Raw genomic sequence first — 12,467 nt, 5'->3', positions numbered from 1 at the left:
AAAACAGAAAATGCTGGAAAATCTGAGCAGGCCTGATGGCATCTGTCAGAAGGGTCATCTAAACTCGAAATGTTGGCGCTATTCTCTCCCCACACATGCTGTTGGACCTGCTGAGACTTTCCAGCACTTTTTGTTTGTGTCAATTATACTTTACTGAACAAAAGTTCTAAATTTACAGCAATAGGTAGAGAAAGTATAATTAAAAAGTTCATTGGAAGAACAGTCTTGAACATTCTCATCATGTTGCTGCAAAAACATTTTAGGATTGTGAATCTATTCCTCAAATAAAAATATCCCCTTTGGATCCAAGATTTTATTTAATTGAAACCTGACTTTTTAGCAAAGTCAGCAAAACAAGTCTAGATCTGAGATTTTAAACTCAAAAATTACAATGATGCCTTACTGCATTAAAAGCTCCGTACAAGCATTTGAAATCACAGGGCAAGCTCAAACATATTGAACATGGATGGGAAAGAAAGACCTTTTGAACCCATGTTTTCAAATTGTGAGAGTGCTTTTGAATTTTCATCTACATAGCCCCTTTAATACAGATCGAAGTTTCAAGTTACCTTCACAGAGCTACAAGGAAAACAACAATGTCAAAGGAGATGTTAGGAAAGGTGAGCAGAAGATTGGCTAAAGGGGTTCGCTTGAAAGAGAGTCTCGGAAAGTAAAGATAGTGAGGTTAGAGTGCATGATCATGTTAAACGGCAGTGCAAACTCAAAGGGCCAAATGGCCTACTCCTGCACTTATTCTCTACGTTTTTACGTTAACAGAGGGAATTTTAGAGGACAGAGGCTATGCTACAGAATGTGGGGAAAAGAGAAAACAGAGACATATGGAAATGGGGCTATTCACAATATCAGAATGATCCTTGAGCAGTAGTCAGCTTCTGCAGAAGAGAGTAAAATCTGACAGAGCTCAATGTGGGTGAGCAGAATCTGGGGGATGGATGGCTATGGGTACACAGTACAAATCTGTGGATATCTTGAGCTTTGTGTACAAGTGAACAACAATCTGGAGGGATCTGAGAAGAGGTGGTAATTGATGATTGCCAATCAGTCTAAGGAGTGAAATATGGCAAACCCTCCATCAGGTACACTGGACAGAGCGCTAATCACTCAAAACCAGCTTCACTGGGCAGGATATGTCTTTCATATGCCCGACTTCCAAAGGAGCTGTTTCCACGATTCAGTCGCAGCAGAAGATTCCCAGAGGGAAAGCAGAAATGCTTAAGGCTGCTCTCAAAGCAGCCTTGAAAAGATCAAACATGACCGCCAACTCATTCAAGTCCATATGACCATACAAATTAGGAGCAGGAGTAGGCCTCAAGGCTCCTTGAGTTTGCTCCACCATTCAAAAATTCATGGCTAACCTTAACTCCACATTCCTACCAACCTCTAATAATCTTTTACTCCCTTGTTTATCAAGACTCTACCTAGCTCTACCTTAAAAAATTCAAAGACTCTGCTTCCATCATCTGTTGAGGAAAGACTCTTAGAAAAAAAATCTCTCCTCATCCATGTCTTAAATGGACAATGTTATATTTTTAAATAATGACCACTAGTTCTCAATTCTCCCACAAGAACATTTAAGATTTGTTAAGATCCCTCAGGATCTTGCGTGTTTCAATCAAGTCGCCTTTTACTCATCTAAATTCCAGCAGATATAAACTTGGCACATTCAACCTTCCCCCATAAGACAACCGTCCATTCCAGATATTAGTCCAGTAAACCTTCTCTGAACTGCCTCCAATGCATTTACATCCTTCCTTAGATGACAGCAATGTTCTACACAGTACTCCAGATGTGGTCTCACTCTGTATAACTGAAGCATAACCTCAATTTTGAATTCAAATTGATCAAAAGCAAAACTTTCAGCAACTGTTACCAAGTTTCAGGATCTCACTGACAATTATGGAAGATCAAAACAAGTTAAAATTGAAGTGGAGATATACAGATGCAAAATGAATTAAAGACCAAATACGAGGAAATAAAGAAAGTTCAGAAATAAGGCAAACAAGAAAGAGCACTAGAAAAAAAAATCAATAACAATCCAAACAACAAAGCAATCCCGCAGCTCCCTCATTAGAGTTTGTGACAATTTGGTAGCAAAATGCAGCTGCTCGAAAGTAATTCACGACATGAAACACTTTGTGACATTTAGATCTGAAAGATGCTACATAAATTTGAATGTTTCCTATGCTTCTGGATCATGATGATGAATACCCTCATAACCATCAATCTGTTCTTAAAGTGCACTTTAAAGAGCTCTCCACAAGATTAACTGTTTTTGGCCAGGGGTGATGCATTCAAACTCTTCTCCGATGGAATGCAGGCATTTCCTTCTCATTTGTAGCCTTGCTTCTGGCTGGAGATTCTTTTGTGCCTTGAAGTCTTGTGATCAAAGTTAGGTAACTTGTTTCCAAGCATGGTAGCCATGCTTTTCCCAATTTGCTTTTCAAACAATGTTTCTCCACCAAAAACAAATTCCAATCTGCATGAAAACAGAAAAGGCTGGGAAAATTCAGCAGGTCTGGCAGCATCTGCAGAGAGAGAAACATTTCAAGTCCTTATTACTCTTCTTTAGAATTAGTGAGGGAGGAAATGTGGTGGAATTTATACTGTTTAAGTGGCGGTGCAGCAAGTGCAAGCAATATAGGTCAGGGATCAATGAGAGTTAAGGTGAAATTTGTCAACAATGTCATGGTACACAAGACAAAGGGAATTTTAATAGTGTTAAAGACTAAAGGAGATGCTAATAGTGGCAGAAAAGTAAGATAGCAAAATGCGTTAATAGCAGAACAAGGATCAACACTCTGTGAAAGCAAATTTTAAGAACATGCAGCAGCTGGTCCTGCTTTGGCTGGGCTATGGGGGAAATGGATTAAAAAGTCAAGATGGAAGATAGAATTCATGGTCTGAAGTTGTTGAACTCAATGTTAAGTCCAAAAGGCTGTAAAGTGCCTAATTGGAAGATGAGGTACATGCCTCCAGTTTGTGTTGGGCTTCACTGGAACATAGAAGCATTCTAAGGACAGACATGTGGACATGAGCAAAATGATGAGTTGAAATGGCAAGCAAGGAAGGTCAGGGTCATACTTGCAGACTGAGCGAAGGTATTCCATTAAGCAATCACCCAGTCTGCATTTAGTCTTCCCTGTGTAAAGATCATCAAATTGGGAGTAGTGAATACTGTCAACTAAATTGAAGGTGGTGCAATTGAAAAGCTGCTTCACTTGAAAGGAGAGTTTGGGGAGCAAATGAAATGCTGTTCATCTAAATAGGGCCACCTGTCAGCCGTTCTTGAGTTTTGTTTTCACAAAGCACTGATCCTTGTTCTGCTATTTTAATATGTCACTATCAGTACCTCCTTTAGTCTTTAACACTATTAACATTCCCTTTGTCTTGTGTTCCATGACAGCTTTGTCAAATTCCTCCTTAGCTCCCATCTATCCTTGATTCCCACCCATTTTGATCCACCCATATGCTCCAACAGTTTAAAATCAATCACATTTCTCCCTCTTACAGACTCGAAATGTTAACTCTGTTTCTTCCTCCACAGATGCTGTCAGACCTGCTGAGTTTTCTCAGCATCCACCGTCTTTTGTTTTCTTTCAATCTGCACTTGTCTCTTCATGATTTTCCGTACTAAGCCTGGAACATCATTTTCTCTGTTCTGAGCTAAAGTCATCCCAAAGTGCTCAAAACTTTTCCACATTCAAAATCTATTCTGACCAACAGGGTTCAAACAAGCTTTTTATAGAATAAAATGTTCTCAACTGTGAATGGAAGCTTATATGAAAGGCTGCCCTAGCAGGAACTGAAATTGCACACCCTGGCTTGCACTGCAACACAAAGGGTGGAACAAATTCGGGGTCAGCTGATTTTATACAGATTAATTCTAACAGCCAATGATATCATCTGAGTTCTTCAATTGCATAAACAACAACTGCCCCCTAGTAAGTTACTGTGCTGGTTTACTATTCCTACCCAATTGTCAATGAAGCAGATCCATTGCATGAAACTGCTTTTGAGTCAGCACTGATTGGCAGAGACTCAATAATTCTGTCCAGATTAATCCACAAAAAGCAGTAATCCTAGATCAGTTGTTCTAACACAGCATTAAATGAAACCATCTAACCACTGCCTAAAGACAGCACCAAGTATGAAAACATGCTTACATGGTTAGATCCAATTCCAAAAGCAATCCAACAAAACCAATGATATAAAAAAGTACCACAATTTTGAAGATAATGCAATGTTTGCAGTAACACAGAAATCATGTACATTTCATTAACATTCCAAGTTGATTCAGATGGTGCAGTACAACACAGACAAGCCTGTGCCAATTGGTCTGCATCAGCAATGACTGAACGAGATTGTTATGGTTGCTGCAAACTTAAATTGTAACACATCTATTTTGATGCTAGCTCTCATTGTCAGACGATAATTGCTTGAGAAACCAGTAAGAACGCTTCTTGAATCAAGCACTTAAGTTACCTGCCCACTGTTTCCAAGAAAATATGAAACAGTATTATTTGCCCTCCCCATATCATTTAATTTTTTTCTTGCACATTAAAATAGTCTATTATAAAAATGATTTACTATAATACCAATCTCAAACAGAGAGCCATTGGATGCTAGGCACCTATCTCCTCACTAACTGGAGCGCCTGAATCAGGCTTTTGTGGAGCATGTCTGTTTCATGCTGATTCTGGATGGGTAAACGTGGTGGTAAAGGGGGAAGTGCCTGTAAGGTTAGGCGTGCAGCCCATTAAGTCAATTTAAATGTATGCAAATACATTTAAATTGCCACTGCATCCACTTGGTAAAGGGAGAACTGGCACTGAGGCAGGCGTGGATTGCACTACCTGCCTCATGCCCAACTTTACCAAGTTTTTGAAAACGGGTGCAACACGGTGGTAAAATCAGACCGTGTTCTGGAATTAATACTATTAAGGAACCTTTTCCAAATAAGAAACAGATCTAAGAACTGAGATCTCAAATTGGGAACTTGAAAATTGATCTCAAATATAGATTATTGGAACTACCTGAAAAAATAGCCTCAGAGTTTGAGAATGCCAGCAAAAAGTATGAAAACAAAAAACTGACCATGATGTTGACCTTTCTTTGATGCTGAGGGAGCTTATTGGAGAGAATGAAAAGCAGAGGAAGAACAGCGAGGTGAGAGTAGCAAAACAAAGAAAAGCTGGTGAGAGGGCAGGCAAGAGAAGTGAACAAATAAAATGGGCATGAAAAAGTGAAACTGGATTTCAGAAGAGTACTAGAGACAGAGTTCTCTGCTGAATGCATTATTGTAGATGGCACTGAGCACAAACTGAAATACTTCAACTTCTCAGCACAGAAGTTGCTTATCCTGGCAAACCGTTCCCTCTACCTCTCACACAACTTCTTCCATTTGAACAGTTTACTTGTGATCAATATTGTGTGGAACCTAACTTGGGTGGAGGCATGATATTTTCTAGATTAAAAAAATTATATATAATTTACATAATTTATATCAATTAATATCATGAAATGCAAATGTTAAACATCCTCATTGAAGGCATATACGTGTGAGTAAGAAAAGGACAAAAAAAATCTACAAATGTCGCAAATGAAGAAAAAAGGCTCAGTAAGATCCAGTAAAGTTTCTTTTCAGAACTTTTTTTATTGGAAGGTTTCATTCTACACTTGCCACAAAAAACATATCCCACAAATCGAATACAGTCCAGTAATCATTATTCCACACAAACACAGAAAAGACCAGTGAAGACTCATACAAATTATTCCAATTATCCATCATTGCAATAGTTATAGTCAGTGTCTCCTCTCATATGGATAAAGAAAGAATATCAGATAGAGGGGGGATCTCAGGATAACACCGTGAGAGCACAGCTCCACAGGTTCACATCCTCTTCCACAGGGTAACACAGACAGGGTTACAAAATATAAACGATCCCTTTTGGGATCATTTACAAGATCCAAATTCAGCATTCCAAGACCTCCAACATTGAAAGAAAAACCAAGGAAAGGGTACAAGCTATAGCATAGCATATGCTCTCATCTATAGGATCCAGCAAGCCAAGGTCTTGCACACCTTGCCCAGGCTCTCAGCACTACAAACCTCCCTCCTCTCCAAACAAATCAGAGGCACTGATCAGACTCCACATCACTGGAAAATTTAAACCATTTTCGTCTAGGGAAACTACCAACAAGGAGAAAAAGATCATCACGACATTCATCAACAGTGCACCTCAGGAAGAGATACAACCTTCCTCCTCCCAACAAGGTAAGGGAAACCTTGAAGGAGGCGATCTAATCCTCTAACCAGCCTAAATTCCGAATGAAGAATGCCTCCTAAATCACTCTTAAATCACCACATATAGATTCACACTCAGGTTCTGCAACTAACAGGATATCAATTGTATCCCCTAGGGAACCAAGCTTCAGGAAGAAGAATAAGGCTAGATATTCAATGTTTAATCAGCTATGCCTGTGTGTGTATCAAAACACAATTCCCTCACTCCATGGACAGCATGGTAGCATACTGGTTAGTACTGCTGTCTCACATGCCAGGCACCAGAGTTCAATTCCCAGCTTGGGTCATTGTCTGTGAGGAGTTTGCATGTTCTTGCCATGTCTGCATGTGTTTCCTCTGGGTGCTCCAGTTTCTGCCCACAGTCCAAAGATGTGCCGGTTAGGTGGATTGGCCATGCGAAATTGCCCCTTCGCGTCAGGGGGACTAGCTAGAGTAAATGCATGGGGTTCTGGGGATAGGGCCTCAGTGGGATTGTGGCCGGCACAGATTCAATGGCCTCCTTCTGCACTTCTATGATTCTATGACTCCATAACATCACAGGGGACGGCAATGAATGAGAAAAAGACCCAGACTTTTCCAGGATACATGATCCATCTTTTCTTTTTCAGGAAAAAAGCAAGAATTCCATAGTCCCATTATACCTAAAATACAAAAGAAAAACAAAACCACAATTGTTCTAACAGGGGTCTCTCCTCATCTGCAATGAGGATTTATTCAGCCATGTCAATATCTGCATATCAAACCACCTACCCACCACCCTGATGTGGCACTACTCAGTTCATCTTTAAAAAAAAGTGAAGGGTACTAAATATGTACTCCCCCAGTGTAAATGTAAAGATTACAGCACATTTAAAAAAAAGACAAACCAGATAAATATCTCACGACCCTCATGTCAAACAGCCAACTTGGCATTCTCCCTAATGGAAAGAAGGGCGCCCACAAACAATTAAACTTCGACCTCCCTTGTTCCACTGTTGGAGCACACTAGTGGACAAACACTATCAAAAAGAAAAAGGAATAAACAATCTCGATTTACAATCCTGATAATATAATGGATATCCGGCAACAAATGTCTCTGTGCTCATATAATCATACACCCATATCCGTATAAACGACAATCACTGGAATTCTACCGCTCCACCCACCGTGGAATCTGAGTGGACGAAGGGCAGACAATAGAAATGTCCATTGACCTCGGGTGGGAATTTCCGGTCTCACTCAAGTGAGGCTGTAAAATGCTGCCCAATATCACAAAATCAGGATTAAAATCTGAAGGGAACAAAATTCAGGCTTAAATGATGAATTGCAGGATAATATACCATCCACAGAGCTTGAAAAGGCCTATGTCATGACAGGAATGTTGAGCAATATCCAATATCCATCCAGAGTTTCATCAAAGCCTCTAAACCTCCACCATGACATCGTCCCAAAGCCTCAAAGAAACGCCCAGGTCTAGTGTATAGCAAGGGCCTGACACATTTACCTGTCGTTAACTTTTCTCAACAAACACCAGGGACAAGACCAGCGGTCAAAGCCTTCAACCGACCCCAAGCCTCAAAGATCGGATACAATGTGTTTCATCAAATTTGAGACGTCCAGCCCTCAAATCAAGATTGTGAAAGCATAGCAGCCAATTTTCAAATTCAGTCGGGAATTCATCCCCAGTGCCCCTCAGAAGACAAGGCCCAAGAACATTCTTTGTTCAATCCCATCCCCTAAGTCAGCCAGAATGCATGATAAGCCATGCAGCAGGATTTCCAAGAACTAATGATGAGCCTGCATTGAGGAGATTGCTCTTTCCATTGACAGGACTCTCTTCTCCATTTCATCCATTCTTTTAAGGATATAGTGCAGTTCCTCAAAATGAACACTAAAAATCTGTGCCAAGAAGACAAAATCATCATCCACAGCTTCACCTGTACTGGTAGCCATTATCTTGACACCAACATCACAGCGAAGCGTAGACCTGCTCGCCAGCAAAACCACCACTGCAAACTTGGTCCTAGTCTGGCCATCTCTGAATGCCTTAATCAAACAAGGATTATCTTGATTTAACTCAGTTCCCCTTTGCCAAATTCCAGCCAGGATCTTAGCACAGATTATACAAATCAGGATCAGATAGATATTCATGGGTTGTGCATTGGATTAAAAGATGAGTAGCATCAGAGCTCACGAAAAAGCAGCCTCTCCCGAACTTACGTCATGTGACACCTGCCATCCCCACCATCCGGTAAAGTTTAGATTCAACAATAATCAGTTGCTACTATAGTTAGTTTCCTTTGTAGTGAGTCATTTTAACTCTTAAGAAAAAAGTAAATTCCAATATTGTTGCTAAAAAGCAATAACCATGTGAACAAGTCCAGTGTTAACTGCGGTCAAGTGCTTCAGTTATTGGTGGGAATCTCTGCAATCCAGAATTTGATGGACAATAAAGGCAGCAACAGCATGCAGGATAAATTATTCAAGAAACAAACAAGTAGAAATATAAATACATCAATCTACCCAATAATGGATCAATCCCTTTTCTCTTTCATCGGTAACGCTGGATTATTTAGTTGATTTCTAAATTAATATTTAGGTTATAGGAAATGAACAGAAGAGGTATGTCACTATTTTGTAGCGGATTGGCACCTTGTAGAAAAAGACCCTGATGGTTCAATGGGGAACGTACTTCATGCCACTATGTTAAGTTATGCAGAGCGAAGGTAAAGAACATAAGAACATAAGAACATAAGAAACAGGAGCAGGAGCAGGCCATCTAGCCCCTCGAGCCTGCCCCACCATTCAATAAGATCATGGCTGATCTGTCGTGGCTCAGTTCCACATTCCGGATTCATTTCCTGAGCTGTGCTGGATTAGCTGGTGTCAGTCTAGACACATGGAGTATAATTGTCCTCTAGACATTTGTGCATTACAGAGAAGGGGGAGGAGATATCAAAGACAACTGACATTATCCACTAATCTGTGCTTGTAAGTACAAATGTGTAGATGAGCAGGGAGAAGCTTCAAGGGAGCCATGTTGTGAGCACGCATGGTCCGTAACTTGAGCACCTCGCTGATCCGCCAGTCACACTATGAGGAAGGTCCAGGAAAGAACTTGCCATTTTCGGTGGAGAGCAAGTGGTGACTGTCGGCAGTGATGCAGTATTCTTTGGCTCTGGTTTTTCTGCTCCATTCCTGTTAGTCTGGCACCAAATGCCCAGGAAGTGACACTGTATTATCCAATGGAATTCTATCTCAACTGTCATGCATTATCTGTTGAACAGCTTAAATCCTCATGAGTTTGTGCTGTCAATCCTTCCAGATAAAATGTAACAAATTAAAAAAAAGACAAAACAGGTTGGCTATGATGCTTTCATATAGTTTAATAGTCACCTGAAAAATTCGCCTATTTAACCCATCCGTCCTGTGAAATAGTAGCTTAGCATGGATCAAAGTCTAGATAAGAAAAGAATAGTAATTAAATTTGATTTTCAAAATAATATAGACACTCTCATTTGGGGGTAAATATTGCTGGAAAAGCATGGGGGCGGGCGTCTCTGCATTGTGGATACAGCAAACCTCAAAACTATCTGATGTCTCCAGCAAGTTCCATTTCTAAGGGGATTTAAATGACTCACTAATATCCCAAGATAGCAAGTTTCAAGACAGTAACAATTGACTGGGTAGCAAGCTCCTTCCTTATTGACAGCACTAATCACCACCTTTCAATCATGTTCTGACAGTTTGAAATAAGACGCACAACATCGTGCCAGAATGGTACCATTAACAATCAATCAAAAAATGAAGGACAAGGACAGATCAAGAGCTGAACTGAAATCCAACTCACACCAAATGGTTGGATGCCAAGCAGAAGCTTAATCAATTCCCTGCAGGGGAGAGGGAGACACACTTTCTCATACCCAGCAACAGAAAGAATGGGTAGCAGATAATTCACTTACTCCCTTAGCAGCTGATGGGCAAATCAGGCATATTTAATATGGAGAGAATAATTTACCAGAGACAAAAATAAAGGTTATAATTTGGTTGGTCGCTCACAACAGTGGATAAAGACCCTGCATATTTCTCTGCTCCAGTTTTCTAAAGCTGATATTAGAAAAATACAAAACCACACATTTTCTGGTAGATGTTATGTACTGAGCAATGAAATGCATGGGTAGGTACCAACAAAATTCAGGACTAACAACAAGGTTAATAGGCATTGCTGTGATCAACAAGTATTGTTTTTTCTTACAACTCCATTTTGAAATCAATGTCTGCTTTAGACTCAGAATCCCTACACTGCTGAAAGAGGCCATCAAGTCCGCACTGACTCTCTGAAAGAGCATCTGGCCCAGAAGACCCAGGCCTTCCCCTCTCCCCAGAGCCCAATGCATTTATAATGCCTAATCCACCTAACCTACAGCTCGTTCTGACTTAATACATCATATATTTATATGCAGGGTGGCTATTATATATTTTTCAGGTGTGGGGAGGGTCTATACCTATTATAATTATATATACATACACACACATCTATTATATCTAGGCCAATATTTTGACAACTTGAAATTGGCTCCTGCTGCTGAAATCAAACTGTCCAGGTGAATGTTGTGTGTTGTGTTGTTCGTCCATTGTCGTCAATGAGGACCTGAACACCACTGGTCATTTTGAGGCTGGATGTGATATGTCCAAAGATGACTGATAAGGCCAATTCAGGCACAGAATACACATTATTTGAACCACTATCTACCAGTAACAGCTGAGCTAGTTAGTGTAAAATGGATCCCTCTCCAATGATTTTAACTTCTTTCGAAGATGACTGAGATTAGGAATAAGGACTAAGGTCCAAAACCAAGGACTTTGTTGCCAACAACCACAAGAGACTCGAGATATTTATTCTGGATATTGACACGATATGACTGTTGTAAATCAGCCAAATCTCCATTCTTTAAATTTGTCAATAAACATGGTTTCAGGCCAAGTTTTGGGATGTAGTATTCACCAAGGAAATCCGCAAAGTACACAAAGCGATGCATTCCATCTCCAATACATGATCAAAAAAAAATTACTATTCATCTCAGAAGTTCTAACCCAGATTTAACTTTGAGAATTCAGCCAGATTTTGCAGGAAGCGAAAGCTTAAATTGAGTGAACTTTTTGTTTGGGTACAGGTTGAGATTTGATTGGTATTTGGAGAATTAAACTATAAGCACCACCTGAGATTTACTTACTGTGCACATTTCAGTTACACACTTGTTAGTCAAAGACACATAAAATGATAAAATGATTAAAATAATAAAAAAGTAGGATAAAGGAATTATCTTTCTTCTCACCATCCCTCTCTACATCTCCCTCCAGAATGTATGTTCACCTGTGAACAATGCTCTTCCCATCCATTATGAAGGGTGCTTTCCTCCCTCAGTTTTTAAATCAAATAACTTCTCACACTTGGGGTTCTCAACCACCGTCTCAACTCATTATGGTCTCTTTTACTTGATTTCACTTCTCTCTTATCCTCCCTAAATCCTTCCCTCCATGTAAACTCACCAACACATATTCACTACCACCCTCTTGACTTTGCGATCCCCTGTGGTCTTGGTAGCTGCATCATATCAATTGTAAATATGACTGCAACCACTTGCTTGTGTCACTAGCTATTCAAATCCCCTTCCATGCCCAACTCTATCACCTATTGCAGTGGTCTCCAAATAGTCGATTACAATCAACAGGCCGATCCTGGAGTCTCAATTTCAGCAGGTGTTCAAACAAAGCAATGGACTTGACATGGAAATAATCACCATGCAACATGATGTGGAGATGCCAGCGCTGAACTCACCTGAAGGGGCAGCACTCCGAAAGTTTGTGCTACCAAATAGACCCGTTGGACTTTAACCTGGTGTTGAGACTTCTTACTATGCAAAATGACAGAGCTGAAAGCTAGGTTAAGGAACAAAGGCTATTTGTTCCTTAACCTGGGGGCTTGTAAACAGGGAGAAGTACCCTCTTCTGGCATCGTGTGTATTCAAGGTGAAGGCCAACTTTGCCTCCATATATGTCTGTGAGATGGCCTCTTCCCAGACAAAAATCATCATGTCCAAATATTGCATTGGTCTCACAGATGCCATCTGATGGACTACACAAGACTAGCCATCTCAAACCA

General features: G+C 40.2%; 1 protein-coding gene across 1 annotated transcript in view; it reads right to left on the bottom strand.

Moving 5' to 3' along the window:
• Positions 1–12,467, bottom strand: part of npepps (aminopeptidase puromycin sensitive) — a 217,303-nt gene that overhangs the window by 124,551 nt on the left and 80,285 nt on the right. The gene's annotated exons all lie outside the window — the stretch shown is intronic.

The sequence above is a fragment of the Carcharhinus amblyrhynchos genome, chromosome 27 (assembly GCF_965287045.1).
Source record: "Carcharhinus amblyrhynchos chromosome 27, sCarAmb.v2.hapA, whole genome shotgun sequence".
In the NCBI taxonomy this organism is placed as follows: Eukaryota; Metazoa; Chordata; class Chondrichthyes; order Carcharhiniformes; family Carcharhinidae; genus Carcharhinus; species Carcharhinus amblyrhynchos.
The sequence above is the reverse complement of the archived record's forward strand: the minus strand, read 5'-3'. Positions and strand labels throughout refer to the sequence as shown.